This window comes from Myotis brandtii, unplaced genomic scaffold (assembly GCF_000412655.1).
Source record: "Myotis brandtii unplaced genomic scaffold, ASM41265v1 scaffold344, whole genome shotgun sequence".
Classification (NCBI taxonomy): Eukaryota; Metazoa; Chordata; class Mammalia; order Chiroptera; family Vespertilionidae; genus Myotis; species Myotis brandtii.
In genome coordinates, this window is record NW_005363247.1 from 1,350,905 (window position 1) to 1,368,805 (window position 17,901).

At 37.2% G+C, this 17,901-nt stretch overlaps 1 protein-coding gene across 1 annotated transcript in view; it reads right to left on the reverse strand.

The window, feature by feature from the left end:
• Positions 1-378, reverse strand: part of TMEM161B (transmembrane protein 161B) — a 75,441-nt gene extending 75,063 nt beyond the window's left edge. The window contains exon 1 of the mRNA XM_014543947.1: positions 196-378. The gene's annotated coding sequence lies outside the window, so the exon portion shown is untranslated. The remainder of the gene's footprint in view (positions 1-195) is intronic.
• Between the last annotated feature and the right edge of the window lie 17,523 nt (positions 379-17,901).

Consider the following 17,901-nt stretch of genomic DNA (forward strand, 5'->3'; position numbering starts at 1 on the left):
GAGGGCCGTGCAGGAGGCAGCCAATCAATGATTCTCATTATTGATCTTTCTTTCTCTCTCCCCCCCTCCCTTCCTCTCTGAAATCAATTAAAATATATTTTTTTAAAAGAGGTTTACTTAGAAGGCATAAAGTAATGTGTGAACTTATATTAGTTAACTATTGCTGTATAATACATTAACACTAAAAATATTTACCTCACAGTTTCTGAGAGTCAGGAATCCACGAGTGGCTCAGCTAGGTGTTCTGGCCCAGGGTCTTACGAGTTTGCAGTCAAGCTGTGGGCTGGGTTGCAGTCTAATGAAGGTGATAAAAGATCCAGTTCCAAGATGAGTCACTCACAGGACTTCCCTGGTTTCTTTACAACTTGGCACCTGGCTTTCCCCAGAGCAAGTGATCCAAGAGAGAGAAGTCAAAATCACTCAAACTGATAAATCATTACTTCTGTATCCTATTAGTCCCACAGATGATCCCAGGGAACAGCAAAGCACAAATACCAGGAGGCTGGCTACTACAATTTGGCCTTCAAAGATTCATATTCTTCTCATATGCAAAACACACTTATTCTCTCCCAAACTTCTCCAAAACAGTCATCCCATTACAACCATTAGCTAAAAGTCTAGAAATTGAAATTGAGTCCAGATATGGATGAAACTTTTCAGGTGTACTTCCTTAGGTGCAGCTCCTTGAATAGAATTCCTCTTAAGAAGAGGACCTATAAACTAAAGACACGCAGTATTTGCCTAAGAGTAATTCTCCAAGGCTCCTAACTCTGCTTTCCAGTCTCTTGGATCCACCCACTGAATCGTCCTTGCTTCTCCATGTTTTCAGCTGTGTAGTTCTCTGCCTGTAGCAGCGTGGATGTCCAAAGCCTGTTTTCATTTGGTTCTCTGTCCTTTCCAGTCCGGGCTGGCCAACAGCCTGCTAAATATAATTTTGTTTTAAAAGTCTCTTAAAAAGTATATTCTGCTAATAGAATTCTCTTATAAACTTTGTGGGTCTCCTGTGAATTTTATTTCAGTTCACATCATTAAAGCAACACTCATAAATGTCTTCCCTATAAACCCTTTTCTACCTTGGTCTTGTCATGCACCACACCCTTAAACTTCTTAGAAGTCCTGTAATTTGATTAAGATAGTGAGGCACACCCTTTATGTCTAAATGAAAATACGCTGAGTTACCGCATTAGATCTTTTTAGGTCCTAAAGGGTTTTACAATAACACCCTCAGCTTCATATTTTCCTGTTAGTGCCCTGGATTTGTTCTTTGTTCTGACCCATTTCCTAATTTTATATCTGTCACCTGGAGAGTCCGGGAATCTTCAAATATCACAAGTTCTGGCTCCTTTTGACCATCCTTTAACTTATCTCTCTCCTTATGTCTTACTATAAGAAATAAGAAAACATCTTTAACATTCTGGCTGGAAATCTCCTAAGGTAGATAACCCAGTTCGTTAAGCATATTTTCTACTTTGCACATAATTGCAGGTGACAAATTTGCTACACTTTATGCCCCTTCCATTTCTAGTAAGATTATTCTAATCCGTTAAGACCTCATCTGCAGCCTTTTCAATGTTACCATGCGTCTGCAATTTCTTTAAGACACTCAAACTCTCTACCACTTTCCACCTTCCGTCCTCTGCCATTTCCAAAGCCACTCTTACATTGTAGGTTTTTGTTGTGTCACCATGTCACTTTTAAGTATCAAAAACTTTATTAACTTCCTATTGCTTTCTAACAAATACAACAGTGGGGAAAAAAACTGCAAGTCTATGGACATGGATGAATCTAACAATGATAAGCAACAAATCAATTAACAAAAGGATATTGCAGTAGGATTCCACTTCTACAAAGAACCTGCTGTGAACGTAAAAAATATCCTGCTTAAGGGTGGGGACATAAGTAAATCTATAAATTAAAGCAAAGGAATGATAATCACAGAATCAAACTAGTGATTTTCTCTAGCTGCAGAAGGAAGGGAATGGAATGAGGAAGAAGCACACAAGGAACGTAAAGTAGCATAATTAGACATGTTGTTTTAGCTGGAACAATCCCAGTTTGCCTAGTTTCCTGGTATAGTAATTGCATTCTTTCGCTCTCAAAAGTGTCCCGGTTTGGATAATAAGTTTTATGTTTATTCTTTTTTTAAAGTAACTGTCCCCCTCTTTAATCTGGATAGAAGGCATATGGATCTTCATTGTCCAGTTCTTCCTTATATCACAGAGGCATTTTCCAAATATTAACTTGAAACTAGCCAATATTTAATAATATGATTTAAAACTTTAGTGACAACACAGTAAAAAAATAAATCTACTGTGTATACAGGATAAATGTAAATAGGATTTGAATGAAATCCTCATCTGGGTGGATGTGGAGATAGATAATATACTATGCGTCTGGCACTGTGTTAAGCCCTTTACAAATATTACTTCATCTTCACAGCAAGATTTTTAGATAAGTATATCTCCATTTTACACATGAAGACTCTGAGGCACAAAAAAGTATCTGTAATTTAGCCAAAGTCATACTGCAAGTGACGGAGCAAAATTTGAACTCAAGCAATGTGACACCAGTCTACATGTCCTTAATCATAATTCCAAAGTACATAATAGACATTCTTAATCTTTTTATGGCATGGATCCCCTTGGCAGTCTGATAAAGCCTAGAAAGCCCTTTTTTATTATCATGTTTTAAATGCATGAAATATGCATAAGATTATAAATGAAACCAATTATACTAAAATACAGTAATCAAGGTATTCTACAAAAGTCTGCTATACATATGCTCCTTTTTTAAATTGTTACACATATGCTTCTTTATTTTTATGTATCAAATAAAATATATCAGCGGATCTAATAGTATATATAGTTTTTAAGTGGTAAACATCAATTGTATCACGAGATTTCTACAATATAGTAATGTGGCTGGAAAATAGCTGTGATTTTTATTGGTGAAAAAGAAAGCAGTACTTCTAACAACACTGTGGTCTATTACTTTTGTTCACAACCGAAAGAAATACTAAATTTCTCTCCGAAGTTAGCAAAAATTAAAATTTACAACCCTTTGTTTTATGACCTTAATTCATAGACTTTCTGACATATATTTTACTTCAGAGAGGTTATATTCTCCACCCCTACTCCTCCCACTATCTGTTTTGGAATTACACTCAAAGTGAGGTATACAAATAAATCAGTTTATTAGAAGTAAATATTTGTCCATGTGGTGTATTTGAGTGGGGGATGAGAAACAGGAATGTGTAAGAATGAAGAGGTATGCATATAGATAATGGGAAGCTGCTTTAGAGTGTTTTATTTGGTTCCAAACATTTACATTGCACATGCAATTGTTCATAAAAGAATTCATTATTGATACCACAGTGCATTGCAGTATACTATTTGTCAATACCTGTAGCAATGCAACAATAAAAAAAATTCAAATAGCTGAACACCTTTTAAAAGTTTCATTGGGCTAAAGGAAAAATATCTGACAAGTTTTTTATTTGCCTTTCTCATGATTTGATGTCCCAGCAGAGCAACTGGGGAACCTAATTCTGACCAACAAGGAGGAATTGCTTGGTTAATTGGAAGTGACAGAAACCTTGGGAGAAAACAACCACATACCAAGGATAATTATAAGAAGGTAACATGGGCCCTAAAGGATAGTGTCAAGAAATCTGAAGCCCCCAAATGAGGTGAGACTTGCAAAAAATAAATAAATAAATGCTAAGACAGGACAAAGAACGGGCTTTTTAAAATTCTGTTCAGAGTTGGATGATGACCAAGGAAGGGAAAAGCCCTCTCGCAGTTTCTAGTGTAAGGTTAGAGCTGACAGAAAGCTGAGCTCCCTAAATATTATATTGCTTCATTCTCTAGAAAGGAAACGTATGTGACTTGACATAGTGGAAAGAACTATGTGTTTTTGTGGGATCAGGCAGGCCTGGGTTTAATTCTGTTTTTCAGCACTTAGTAGTTATATTACCCTGGGTCTCCTTCTTCTCATCTGTAAAATGGCAATAACTGTATCTTTCTCAGAGGATTGTTCTGAGTAATGGAAGTAACACATTCAAAACACGGAGCCAGGCTCACAGTAGTGACTCCATAAATAGCAACTTAATAGCAACTCAAAAGAGTAGTATAAACACTGACAAGAAGCAATACTCTTTCAAAGTAGGAGAAGAAATTCTAAGAAACCTAACAGTTCCAATTTAGATGATATCATCTGATGGGAGTGGCTTAAATTGAAGGCTTTGGGGGTGGGAGGTGGGGAGTACAAATGAGGCCTGAGAACAATCGTCCTCCTCTTTAAGGAATGATGGGAAAGAGAATAGGTGCTAAAACACCAAACGTGGGCAAGTGTCGGTCTTCAGGGTGAATCAGGGTGAGAAGTGGAAATCCACAACCTGCAATGATTTGCTTTTTGACTCAGTGATATTTTCTCCTATTGGTCTAGTATGCATTTGCTCATGGAAGGGGGGAATTTTTTTTAAAAAAGTAACTGAAATGTAGTAGACAAAATTGATCTGTACCCAACAGGCATTGGCATTTTTCGTCGTATACTTACAAGGTGGGGAAGGAAAGGGGCTGGAGGATAGACTGACTCCTGGATGACAGGCAGGCAGCCTCTGCAGAGGTTTTTAGTGTAGAACCACAGCCTGGGCTCAAGTCTAGATCGTCATATTTAGAATCATAAATATGGGATTCTAACCATGTAAGCAGAGTTCAACAAACTAATACAGATGTTTAAGTTTGTTCACTCATTGAGGTGTCACAAATGAATGGAACATCGACTCTGTGTAAATGTCTGTGTTGGGCTTGAGAGGCTCCAGGAAGGAAGGGTTGGAGGAAAATGTGACTGTTCAGCCTGGTTATGTTTCTGAGAGCACGATGGCCATCTTCAAGCATCTGAAGTACTGTCATGTGGGAAAAGGGCCACACTTCCTCAGGAGAGTCTCAGAGCATGAAACTAGACCCATTGGCAGGACTTATTGTAAGCCTTTCAGTTCAATGTCAAAACCCTTACAGACTTGTTTACTTGTTTTTAGGCCATTTCAGTTCACTGTCAAGAAACACTTACCTAATAGAACTGAGCAAAAAGTGAGTGAATTCCCAGTCACTTTGAAGGATTCAAGCATAAATTGTTGCCTACTCGATTGGACACTGTAGACGAGGTCCGAGCATGAGAAGTGTGCTCTTTGGTATGATTCCAGCTGTGTGAGAAGTTATTTTGCCTCTCTGGGACTCAGCTCTCTGTAAAATGGCAAAGTTTGACTAAATTGCCACCATATTCCTTTTGAGTTTTAAATTGTTTTGATTCTGCGGTAGTGTAATTACATTTCACTGTCTTTGTCAGATTTACATAATATCGGCCTTTTATCACTTGAAATACATCTCACTATACTTATGAGAATTAATTGAGATGCTTAAAAAGTATTTGTGAAAACGCAAAACACTAACTATAAGACATCATTGTAGTTCAACATCATGGACTATTAGGAAAATGCAAATTAACACCACAATGAGGTTCCACTATATACCTATTAGAATGGCTAAAAAAAAATACTGATACCAAGTACTGACAAGATGCAGACCAACTATGTCTCTCATACTTTGCTGATGGAAATAAAAATTGGTACCTCACTCTAAAATCTTTGGCAGATTTTTTTATATATATATAAAGTTAAGTATAACCTTACCATAGAATCAGTAATAAAATTTCTGGATATTTACTCTAGAGAAATAAAAACATGCGTTCATACAAAAATCTGAACCTAAATGTTCATATCAGCTTTATTTGTGGTAGCTAAAAACTTTAAACTACCCAGATATCTTCCAATGGGTGAATGAATGAACTGTGGTACATCCATAGCATGAAATACTACTCAGAAATAAAAAGGAACACACTTGATACACGCAGCAACTTTCATGGATCTCAAAACCATTATGCTGATTGAAAAGTCAATCTTAAAAGGTTACATATGGTATGACTTCACATATATAATATCTTTAAAATGGCAAAAATTTTAATGGTGCCAGGTGTTAGAGTTCGGGGAGGGTATAACTGTAAGGTAGCATAAAAGAATTACTTTGAAGTGATGGAATAATTCTATATCCTAATTTTGATCACTACATAAATCTATTATACGTGATAAAATTTATAGAACAATACACCAAAATATATTTATCTTCAAGGTTCTGGAAAGCAAGAAACTGTATATCTTTATTCACTTTTTGTTTTCACTGACTTTTCAATTTTTAACTATGAATTGTCTTGCAATCAATAATGTGGAATGTTTTTATATGATACATTTTCCTTCCTGAAGAATGCCATAGAGAGAGAAACATCAGTGATGAGAATCATTGATTGGCTGCCTCCTGCACGCCCCCTACTGGGGATCAAACGTGAAACCTAGGCATGTACCTCCAACTGTGATCTCCTTGTTTAAATGGTCAACCACTGAGCTCCGCAAGCCAGGTGAGGTGCCGACTTTAAACTGACTTTAACTGCAGTTAAAGCTGCAGGTTTGTGACTTTTGGACACCATGTTATAAGCCTTTGAAATGATGTCTCTTTACTAGACAGTGGAAACATTCTTTGTGCTCAGTGCAAAGGCAGCAATGGTTGGACCTTGTTTAGCTGCTATTGCTTTTTAGAGAAATTGTGGAGCTGCCATTTTTTTTATATTTCAGGTCCTCTCACAGACAGGTCTATAAGATGACATTAATTTGGGCAATAGGAAAGGATTGCTATCGATAAGTATTGCCAATGATGCATACTGTTCTTTGTTTACTTCCAACCACGAAAAACAACACTTTGTATTTTCCAGAGAAACTGTAATCACCCAGTCCTTGCAACTTAGGTCGTTTCAGTCTGGGAGAAAAAAACAAAACAAAACATACCACACAACTCTTTTCAACTCTTTGCCAGTTCCTTCTGGCTTTTTGAGAAGGATAAACCTCTGAAAGAAAAGAGATCAAAGTTACATGGGACTAAGGGCAGCTCAGATAGCTACACTTTGTAGTCTGTTGAAAACAGAACTAGCTTTACTGGGAAAGAGATCATGTGTTATAGTTGTAAGGAGCAGAGAAAAGGTTAGAGGGAAGGTTACTAGCTTAAAAAATCCCATCTTAATTCCTCTACCTGTTTGCAGACCTTAAAACTCCACCATTAGAAATTAATTTGTTTGCATTTTAAGAGATTATTTCTTATGGCAGTTCCTGCGTGTGGGGGGGGGGGGGGGGGGGGGTTATAAATTCTCTATCAATTTCTTTTCCTAAAAGTGAGTTTCGAAAACACAGACCAGGAGGTAACACTAACTCCTAAAAGCTCTGATTTGACTGTAGGAGTGCTGTGGAGAGAAAAGGTTGGAAGAGCACAGACTATAGTTGAAGAGATGCTAGAGGGAAATCTCTCTAAGAATAGAAAACAGTGATTTCAATGTGTGATGACTATAAGGAGAAAGAGAAAAAAGAAGTGGAGAAACATTTTTTTTTTTCATTTGCTGCTCTGGGCATCCATAATAGAAGAAAGAAAATACATTACTATATGATGAGATAGAATGAAAGTGATAGACAAAATAGAAGGGTCATTCCCCTGTCATGCTTAGAATGTGAGAGCAACTTAATTTTCTTAAATATCTTGGTCATTAAGATTTTTCTAGCCATAATCATACTAAATTCATTTTGTTGTTTGTTTTACATTTCATTGCTTTCTGGTCTTATTTTTAATTGTTTCCTCTTTTCCACTTATTTTGAATTACTTTGCTTTTCTTTGTCTAGCTTCTTAACTCAGAAACTTAAATTACTATTTTTTATAACTTCTTTTCTAACATATATGTTTAGAACTGTAATTTTTCCTCCAAGCTCTGTTGGAGGAAAAAGTTAGCTATATCCCATAACTTTTGATATGTTATATTTTCATTATCAATCAGCTTGAAATATTTTCTAATTTCCATCATAATTTATTTTTTACTTACTAGGTTAATTGAGCATGCAATGTTAATCTAAAATATTTGAGTCTTTGAAAAACATATCTTAATGATTTTTAATTTTATTGCAATAAGAGAACATACTTTGCAAGACTTCAGTCTTATAAAATTTATTAAGATTTGTTTTAAGGCTCAGCATATGATCTATATTGGTGAGCATAACATGTGTACATGAAAATAATGGATATTCCTGCAGTTGTCATGTACTAGTATAGCATTCTATAAATGTCAGTTACGTCAAGGCAATTGGCTGTGTTCAGATCTATATCTTCACTGATGTTTTCTAAGTTTTCTATCAATTTCTTGGAGAAGGATGTTAACTCTACTATGATTGCAGAGTTGTCAGTTTCTTAATTTAATTGTGAATTTTTATTTTATGTGTTTTGCAAGCTGATAAGCTGCAAAGAATGTCTAGAAAATTGGTCACTAAAACTACATTAGAAATCTTTCAAGAATAGAAGTAAACAGAAAACAAGTAGGTCGAATTGTTTGCATAGTTGTTGTAAATATTAAATTAAAATGTACTACATTGCTCTGGCCTAGTGGCTCAGTTTGTTGGAGCACCATCTTGTCTACCAAAAGGTTGTGGGTTAGATTCTGGGTCAGGGTACATACCTAGGTTTTGTGTTCAGGTTCAGTCCCCACTCAGAGTGTGTACGGGAGACAGTCAGTTGATGTTTCTCTCTCTCAAATCAATAAATAAAAATTAAACAAACAAACAAACAAACAAACAGCTGGTACCATTTTGGGGCTCAACCCATCTGGTTTCAGAGACTCTAATCCTATATAATAAAAGGCTAATATGCAAATCGACCAAACAGTGGAACAACCAGTTGCTATGATGCACATTGATCACCGGGGGGCAGATGCTCAATGCAGGAGCTGCCCCCTCGTGGTCAGTGCGCTCACACAGGGGGAGTGCCACTCAGCCAGAAGCCCTGAGCTGGTCTCACAGCTGGCAAGCGCAGCAGCACTGGTGGGAGCCTCTCCCGCCTTCGTAGCAGAGCTAAGGATGTCTGACTGCTGGCTTGCTCACATCCCCCGAGGGCTCCTGGACTGCAAGAGGGCACAGGCTGGGCTGAGGGACCCCAGCCATATGTACTTGGGGGCGACCAGGCTGGCATGGGAGGCCATTAGGGGCGACCAGGCAGGCAGGCAGAGGTGGTTAGGGGTGATCAGGCAGGCAGGGAAGCAGTTAGGGGCATTGGGCAGGCAGGCAGATGAGTGGTTAGGAGCCAGTGGTCCTAGATTGCCTAAACCAGCAGTTGGACATCCCTCAAGGGGTCCCGGATTGGAGAGGGTGCAGGGCTGGGCTGAGGGACTTTCCTCCCCCCCCCATGCACGAATTTCGTGCACTGTGCCTCTAGTAAATTTATAATTCTTTACCAAAAATAAATAGAAAATAAGCAACCATATACAACATTTCATTATGTGGGGAGAGAGAGGGGAACTCCTGATATGTCTCAGTATAGTCCTGAGGCTTCTCTGCATAGTTTTAGGGCATTGCCCAACCTAAGTAAAGAAGGCTGGGCTAATGATTTCTCCAGTCCTCTATAATCCTTCATCAATGATAAACTAGCCTGGCTTTGTAAGATGTGTCCTTAGATTTTTGCATATCTCCAAATCAGTCAATACCACTAAAGTAAAAAACTATTTTCACTCCCCCACTCCAATCCTATATAATAAAAGCCTAATATGCTAACTGTCCAGTCATCTGTTCATCCATTCAACCAATCAAAGTGTAATATGCTAATGATATGCTAAGGCTGCTCAACTGCTTGCTATGATGTGCACTGACCACCAGGGGGGCAGACACTCCGATGGGTAGATTAGCTTGCTGCTGGGGTCCGGCCAATCAGGACTGAGCGAGATGGGCTGGACACAACCTGAGCCCTCCTGCAGTACCTCTCCGGCTGGCCAACCTCAAGCATCTCTCCTTGGCCCAGATTGTACACCCATGGGGTCCCTCGGCCTGGCCTGTGCCTTCTCGCAATCCTGGACCCCTCAGGGGATGTTGGAGACCCAGTTTGGGCCCAATCCCACAGGCCAGACCAAGGGACCCCACTGGTGCACGAATTCGTGCACTGGGCCTCTAGTATAACCATACCATAAGTAGAAAACTACAGAACTAATCTGAAATGACATTGCTGGGTAATTCCCTAGGCTTACTTGTTACCTACATGACTTGTTTCCTCACATCATCAACCTTGCATAATGATGTAACTGTTCAGATACAGCCTTTTGCATATCCTTTATATAATCCCATTTTTGGTTTAATCTTGGGCTTAGTATTTTACTCCAAAGTATGTATAAGCTTAATAGAAACTAAATACAACCCACAATTTCATTTTCAACATTAGAAATTATGATGGAAACATAGTGAATGATTTTGTGAAGTTCATGTTTCAATTCTATATGTCCTGCTAAGGTATAATGAAATTCATGAATCAATGAAATAGTAAAATGGAAGAAATTAAGGATATCCACTGATAAAAATACACACACTTAAATACACAAAAGTAAACAAACTAAAGACCCTAAAGAATTCAAAATGCTTCACAGATGATTCTTTATCATTCATATTAATGAATGGCAGATGATCTTCATTTTAATTAATGGGTGTAATTTTTTCACCCTGCCAAATTTTTACTGACCCCACTGCTAAATAGTTTAAGCTTAATGTCTGCTTTCTCTCTTTGCATCATCCTTTGAAGGGAGAGCTAGTGAATAATAAAAACACACAATTGGACAACAGGTCTAGAAAGGGCAAAAAAGAAATTCTGAATGGTTTATGACTTGTACAATCAATAGGTGACTACCCTATTTAATCTCATAATTCTCTTGTGAGCTAGAATGGAAAAATGCAATTTGCTAATAAGAAAATAGGCAAAGAGAATATATTCACTATGCAAATTCCACATGATTTACCCAATGTCACCCTGAGCTAAGGCTCAGCATAGAATTGAGTGATTATTGAGATAATCCAAACAGGGCATTGGATTACTACAAAAGCACATGGATCTCCTTCCCAGAAAATTTAAAAATAAAAATGCATATGTTGGCTTAGTATAGTTTTGCCAAAAGATATGACTATTAACTTTAAGGAATAGAACTCCTTTTAAAATAGCATCAGATGTTTCCATTCAAATTAAACATTTTTGTTTTCCCTGTTAGACTCAGGACACTGGGTTGTGCTGGATAGGTGCTCAAGGGCAGCAACACATAGACCTTACCTTCAAGGGACTTTAAATCTAGTAGAGAGTATAAAATGTATACCAGTGATTATAAGATGCTCATAGCAACATTAGTGCTGCAAGAAAAACATAGAGGAGAAGGTAATTACGTTTAGCTTGGAACCTGATAAAAAGTTGGGTAGTGGGTAGGGGTACAAATGAAATAAGACTGGACATGAACTGATAATTATTGAAGCTGTTTAATGGGTATGTAGGGGTTTATTACATTGTTTGGTCCATTCATTTTTTTTCATAATTAAAAGTACTTCCTAAAAAGGCTTCATGGATGAAGTGGCATTTGAGATAGAATTTGACAAAAGGACACTATTTGGTAAACCAAGAAGTGCAGATGGAAACAGCAAGATTTTGTCATGGAGATGAAAAGGCCCTGGCCTGTGAGATTCAAAGTTGTACTGCTTAGCTAGAGCATAAGGTATATACAGGGTAAAGAAGAGTGAAATAAAACGAAACATTATTTTCATTATTGCTTTGATGACATTGAATATTAAATTACAACATTTAAAATTATTACAGCAGTTAATAGTCATTGGTGACTTAAGCATGATTTGATTAAAGCTTTGGTTATGAGGAAAAGAGACTGGAGTGAAGCAGATCTGAATCCAAATTTCAGTTAGGAGGACATCATAAAGTTCAGGAGAGGCTGTACAATCCAGAAAAGAACGGTAGCACTACACATGGAAATGGAAAGGTAAAGTGGTAGTTGGAGAATATTAAGATTATTGATTGAACTGGGAGGAAAGAGACAGAGGACAGGGAAAGTCAAATATAAATTCCAGATTTTGTTCCCAGTCTGGGTGCACAGACGCAGTAATGGCAGGATCAAAATAGGTGAATAAGACAAGGTAGGTTTTGACCAAGACTAGTCTGAGGGGCTAGGAGGAGAGCATCCAGACAGAGGGGAATGAAAATTAGCCCAAGAGAGAGAAATGGGAGAAGAGAGAAACTTGGGACTTTTTCATCTGGAACTAAGCATTGAAGCACACAATTGCTGAGCAGGTGGGTGAGAACAAAATCTTGGGGAATTAAGGGCTTTGTTTGATATGAGAAAAAGAAAAAGAGCTAAAGATAAGAGAACTCAGATAGCAATACTACCAATAACATCTTGTATTTATTCAACATTGGCCAACAATTAACAATGCCAAATTTAAATGACATAAAACAATAAAAGTTTATTTCTCACTCAAGTGAGAGTCCAATAAGGAAGTTTCTGCTGAGGGAGCTCTTCTCTCAGCAGCAATGCAGGGATTCAGGCTCCTATCTTGTGGCTTTGCCCTCTTCAAGGTCCTTGAAGTCTTGCCTGTTCATCCAAAGGATGGGGAAAGCGAATGGAAGATCATGGTGGGACGGTTTTAGGGGTCATCCCCGGAAGTGATGTGTATCACTTCTGCCCACCTGTAATTAGCTGGACCTCAAACTACCCAGCTGCACAGTTTTTGTATCACATTTTAGAGGACTTCCTTATACTTCACTGTATAGTACAATTTCATGGAAGGCAATAAAGCACAGTGGTTAAAAGTATGATCTCTAGAGTTAAAATCACTTGGATTTGTTTGCTGGCATCACTATTTGTAGTACAGGTGTCACCTGGGATGAATTCATTGACCTCTCTGTAGTTTGCCTGTAGAATGGTGGTAATATCAAAATCTAACCCATAGGGTTGTTAGATTCAATGAGTTTGACAAATGTAAAGTGTTTAAATAGTGCCTGGCATGTGTCTGTCATCAGCAAGTACTCAATAAGGATTAGTCATCATTATCATATTAGAATTATTATATTAGGACTATAGCAATTTAATGGCAGATGGGCATGAAATAAAATGTAGAGAGGCAACAGCAGAGGTCAGAGGAGAGAAAGCCATGGATTTGTCCATTAAGCTATAAGAATAATTGCAGAAAGTTCTGCTTCATTATTGGTGTTTAGTATCAGCCAATAAGAGGTGAGAGAAGCAGGATTTCAAACTCACAGCAATTTTCAGTTTATGTGTTTAGAACTGCAAAATAAATTACCTCTGAGCAAATTGGATGGCATTGCAGTTAAGTTAAATCCTAGAAGGTTGAGATGGGGTCTTGTGCTAAAGGTCGTTTATTGAGGCAAGTTCACCATCCCTTAGAGAAAAAGTGCTTATCAATTTGAGATTCACGTTCTATTCCTTCACTCTGAACAAAAACTTTTAGTAGGTCACAACTGGTGGGTCTGAGTCAGCTCATTTCCCCTGAGCAAGTACTTCACTGTACGTTACATAAATGTAAGCATGAGTACTGCCCACTAGCATTTCTTTATTTTTGGAAAGTTCACTTCTCTCTCCATCTTCTATTGTTCTCTCTCCATTCTGTCACATAATCTTTTCATTTCATCATTTTTGTGATTTCTTGGTAAGTGTTTGAATATTCTTTTTTAAAAAATATAATATTTTAAAATAAAACCTTTTGCTTTGATGTAATTGTAGATTCACATGCAGTTGTAAGTAATAATACAGTGACCTAGTGTACCCTTTACCCCTCAGTTTCCCCCAGTGGTAGCATGGTATTAGTAAATGCAGGTCAGTATAGTATAATATCATAATAAGAATATTGACAATGATACGGTCAAGATGCAGAACTTTTCCATCATTATAAAGAACCCTCTCTTTGCCCTTTTATAATCATAGCAACTTCCCACCCACCTCCACCCTCTCCTTGAACCCTAGCAACCACTAATCTGTTTTCTATTTTTATAAGTTTGTCATTTCAAGAATGTTACATAAATAAGATCGTGTAATATATAACCTGTTGTCTTAATTTGCATTTCCCTGTTGATATATCATGTGGAACATCTTTTCCCATGCTTATTTGCTATCTGTATATTTTCTTTGGTGAAGTGTCTGTTAAGGTCTTTGGCCTAATTCAGTGATGGTGAACCTTTTGAGCTCGGCGTGTTAGCATTTTGAAAAACCCTAACTTAACTCTGGTGCTGTGTCACATATAGAAATTTTTTGATATTTGCAGCCATAGTAAAACAAAGACTAATATTTTTGATATTTATTTTATATATTTAAATGCCATTGAACAAAGAAAAATCAACCAAAAAAATGAGTTCGCGTGTCACCTCTGACACGCATGTCATAGGTTCGCCATCACTGGCCTAATTATTAGCCAGATTCTTTGTTTTCTTACTTAAGAGTGTGTGTTGTTGTTTTTTTAATTTTGGGATAATAGTCCTTTGCCAGATATGTCTTCTGCAAATATTTTCTCCAGTCTGTGACTTGTCTTTCCATTTTCTAGACAGTGTCTGCTGCAGAGCAAAAACTTTAATTATAATGCAGCCCGGTTTAGCAATTCTTTTTCACAGTTTGTGCTTTGGTGTTATATATGGGCTGATATTTAGTACAGACAAACCTATGTCTTTTGCAACAATTCAAAAATCAGGTAATAAATGAATATTAAATAATATATGAATATTACTAATTAAATAATGTTACTCTCTAAAGCATTTCCAAGTAATTTTTCTAGCCTTTCTCTACCTTACCTTTAAAATACAAATAAAGAGATGTGATGTTTCAAGCATGGAAGCCAGGAGTCTTCATCGAGGATCTGTCAGACATCAGGAGGACATTTCATTTCTTAGAACTAGGGTGCAGGATGCTGTAGTCAGGCTCTGTGTGAAATAGTGGGGTATTTACATCCATCCACCAATGGTGTGTTTTCCTGTTGTAAAGATGCGGCTCTCATATCAACCACCTCACCCCGGGGCCGAGAGGATGCTTTCTGGGAGGACATTACTATTGCAAACTCCTCATTCTCCAGTTCTCCCTGCACCATCCTTGAAATTTCATCTCTTTATTTAACTCAACATGAACCCCAAAAGAAGAGGTGGGAAGGCTGGGACGTTTAAAGTGGGTGTCGGTTTATATCTGGATATGTAAAAGATATAAATCTGGAAGGTCTGTGTCACAAGAATAACGCATAACTGCCTCCTATTACTCAAGCATAAGCCATGTTTGTCATACTAATATACTCAGGCAGCAAAATCAAGGTTTTCTTTTTTTTTTTTAACCAGCAGATTCACACTAGTGAAGAAACTTTAAATATAAATATACAGAATGCCGGACAGAAACAATTCACACAAACCAGCCCTCCATTTTATATCTAAAGCAATGAATGGATCAAAGAACAGTAGATAGAAAATGAAAAGAAGACTGGATTAGGTAGATTTTTTTCTAACTCATAAATGTAGGGGGTAGGGGAGACACAACCAATATGTGGCCTCTGAAAGTATTCTGAAGTGTCAAGTTCAAACATCACTTTCATGATATAAATGAACAGCACAGTTTTAAAGAACATTTACCACAGGACATTTTAGAAAGCTTTGCCCTGTATTCCCCCAAATCCAGGGAAATTTAGATTTTATGAATCAGGAACTAAAAGATGAAACAACAGACTAAGGTAAAAAGGGAGTTATCTAGGAACTAGGTGAACTGAGTTACATAAGTAAAGATAAGAATGAAACAAAAATATTTTGCAGCATTGTAAACACTGTTATAAGTAATAAATTACAGAAATACAAAATATTTTTATTGATTTCAGAGAGGAAGGGAGAGGGAGAGGTAAAAACACCCATGATGAGAGAGTCATCAATTGGATGCCTCCTGCATGCCCCCCCCCCCCATGGGGATCAAGCCTGCAACCTGGGCAATCCAACATTCTGTATATTTGTGCCCTGACAGGGAATTGAATTGTGACCTTCTGTTTCATAGGTCAACACTCAACCACTGAGCCATACCAGCTGGATGAAAAACTTTTTTTGATAAGTAAGATACACTAGGGTAACTCTGTTATAATAGAAAAAATAAAAATAAATGAAATTATGAAAGAGAACATTATAAAAAGAGAAGGCAGAGAACAGAGAGAGCCAACAAATGAAAGAAAGAATAAATGAAAATAAAGTGAAAGACCAAACAGAAGGAAATTTCTGGTCTGAAGAAAGACTGATATACATAGATCTTGTATGTAGCAAAATTAATAAAAAGACATAACTCTGAAAGATACTACTATTAAATATATTCCTATATCTTTAGGGATTTCTAAGTGAAAGGAAAGATTCTAGAGATGTCATGGAAAAAAACAGATTTCTTATCCAAGAGTAAAAGTTGGACCTTAGACATCTTATAATAAATAGAATAAACATCTCATAATGAACTAGAAAAAAATAGAGCAATATATACAATTTTGAGGGGCAAAAGATTCAGACTAAAGAATTACATATAAAAATGAATTTCATTTATTTGTGAAGGCAGAAGAAATGAGTCTGTTATATATGGCCTTAGAACATATGCCACTCATCTATTCTCCTTAAATAGACTGCAAAGAGTTTGGAAAACTACCATGTGGGAATCCATAAGTTTGAGTATCTCCTTCTGCTCTCTGCTCTGCACTGGTGAAGGGAAGAAGTTTCATGGACCACTTTGGAAATAGCCATGTTGAGAGCAACTTTCATCGCCAATACTACCTGGAGGAATTTTGTGCTTCGAAATAGTTTTCAAAGATCACTCCTGGTAGCACTTTGAAGATTTATTTTTTAACTAATTTATATTCACAAGGTATGGCCTTCGAGGATATGTGGCCATTCAAACCACTATATACTTTAATACAATCTTTGCAATAGAGTTATTCAGGTGAACATTTGATATCTGGTGGTATAATCCTCTGATATGATAGTGTGATTCTGTAAGTTAGAAGTTAACATGAAAAAGTGTCATGGAATTCATTTGGGTTCCGTACAATTCATCATCCAGCAGGTCAAGGCAGACTATTGGTGTACTGTTGGCGGAAGGGGGGTTAAGTAGGAAGAAAAATGCCAGAGCTCTCCTTTTAGATAGAATAAAATTCTTAAGTTTTAGGATTATCCTGCTCAGAACAACATGTACCTTTTGGTGGCAATTCAGGATTAAAATGCTGAATTTAAAGATCAGGACAACTTGACTTTTTTTTTTACTTTTATATATGAGAATAAATGATCTACATTGAATATTATGAGGCAAGCGCTCTCACAATTCAAAACCGCACATTGCTACCAGTAGTGATTCTGGCAAATAAATATTTTTCATGTGGACTTCCAGTCTCATATCTGTTCCTTGAGTTGGTCAGTGTTAAAATGCAGTTCCCAAATATTTGACAAATTTTGTTTTTTTCTTCCCAAATTTCTGCAGCAGTTACCACTTAATTTCCTTTTTTCACCTTTCTCTTAAATCTTATTATTTTTTATTTTATTTGTTATTAATTTCAGAGAGAAAGGGAGAGGGAGAAAGAGATAGAAGTATCAATGATAAGAGAGAATCATCTATCGGCTGCCTGCTGCACGCCCCCCTACCGGGGATTGAGTCTGAAACCTGGGCATGTGCCCTGATCAAGAATCGAACTGTGACCTCTTGGTCCATGGGTCAATGCTCAACCATAAAGCCACACAGGCTGGGCAAACCTTTCTATATGACCCAAGTAACCTTATTATGCAATTAACAAATTAACAGTTTTAAGTGGTTGAATAAGAGAGGGTTCAAGAATATCTTTTGAACAGAACAGAGAACCCAGAATTGACCCAAGCCATTATGCTCAATTAATATTTGACAAAGGAGGCAAGAGCATACAATGGAGTCAAGACAGTCTCTTCAATAAATGGTGTTGGGAAAATTGGA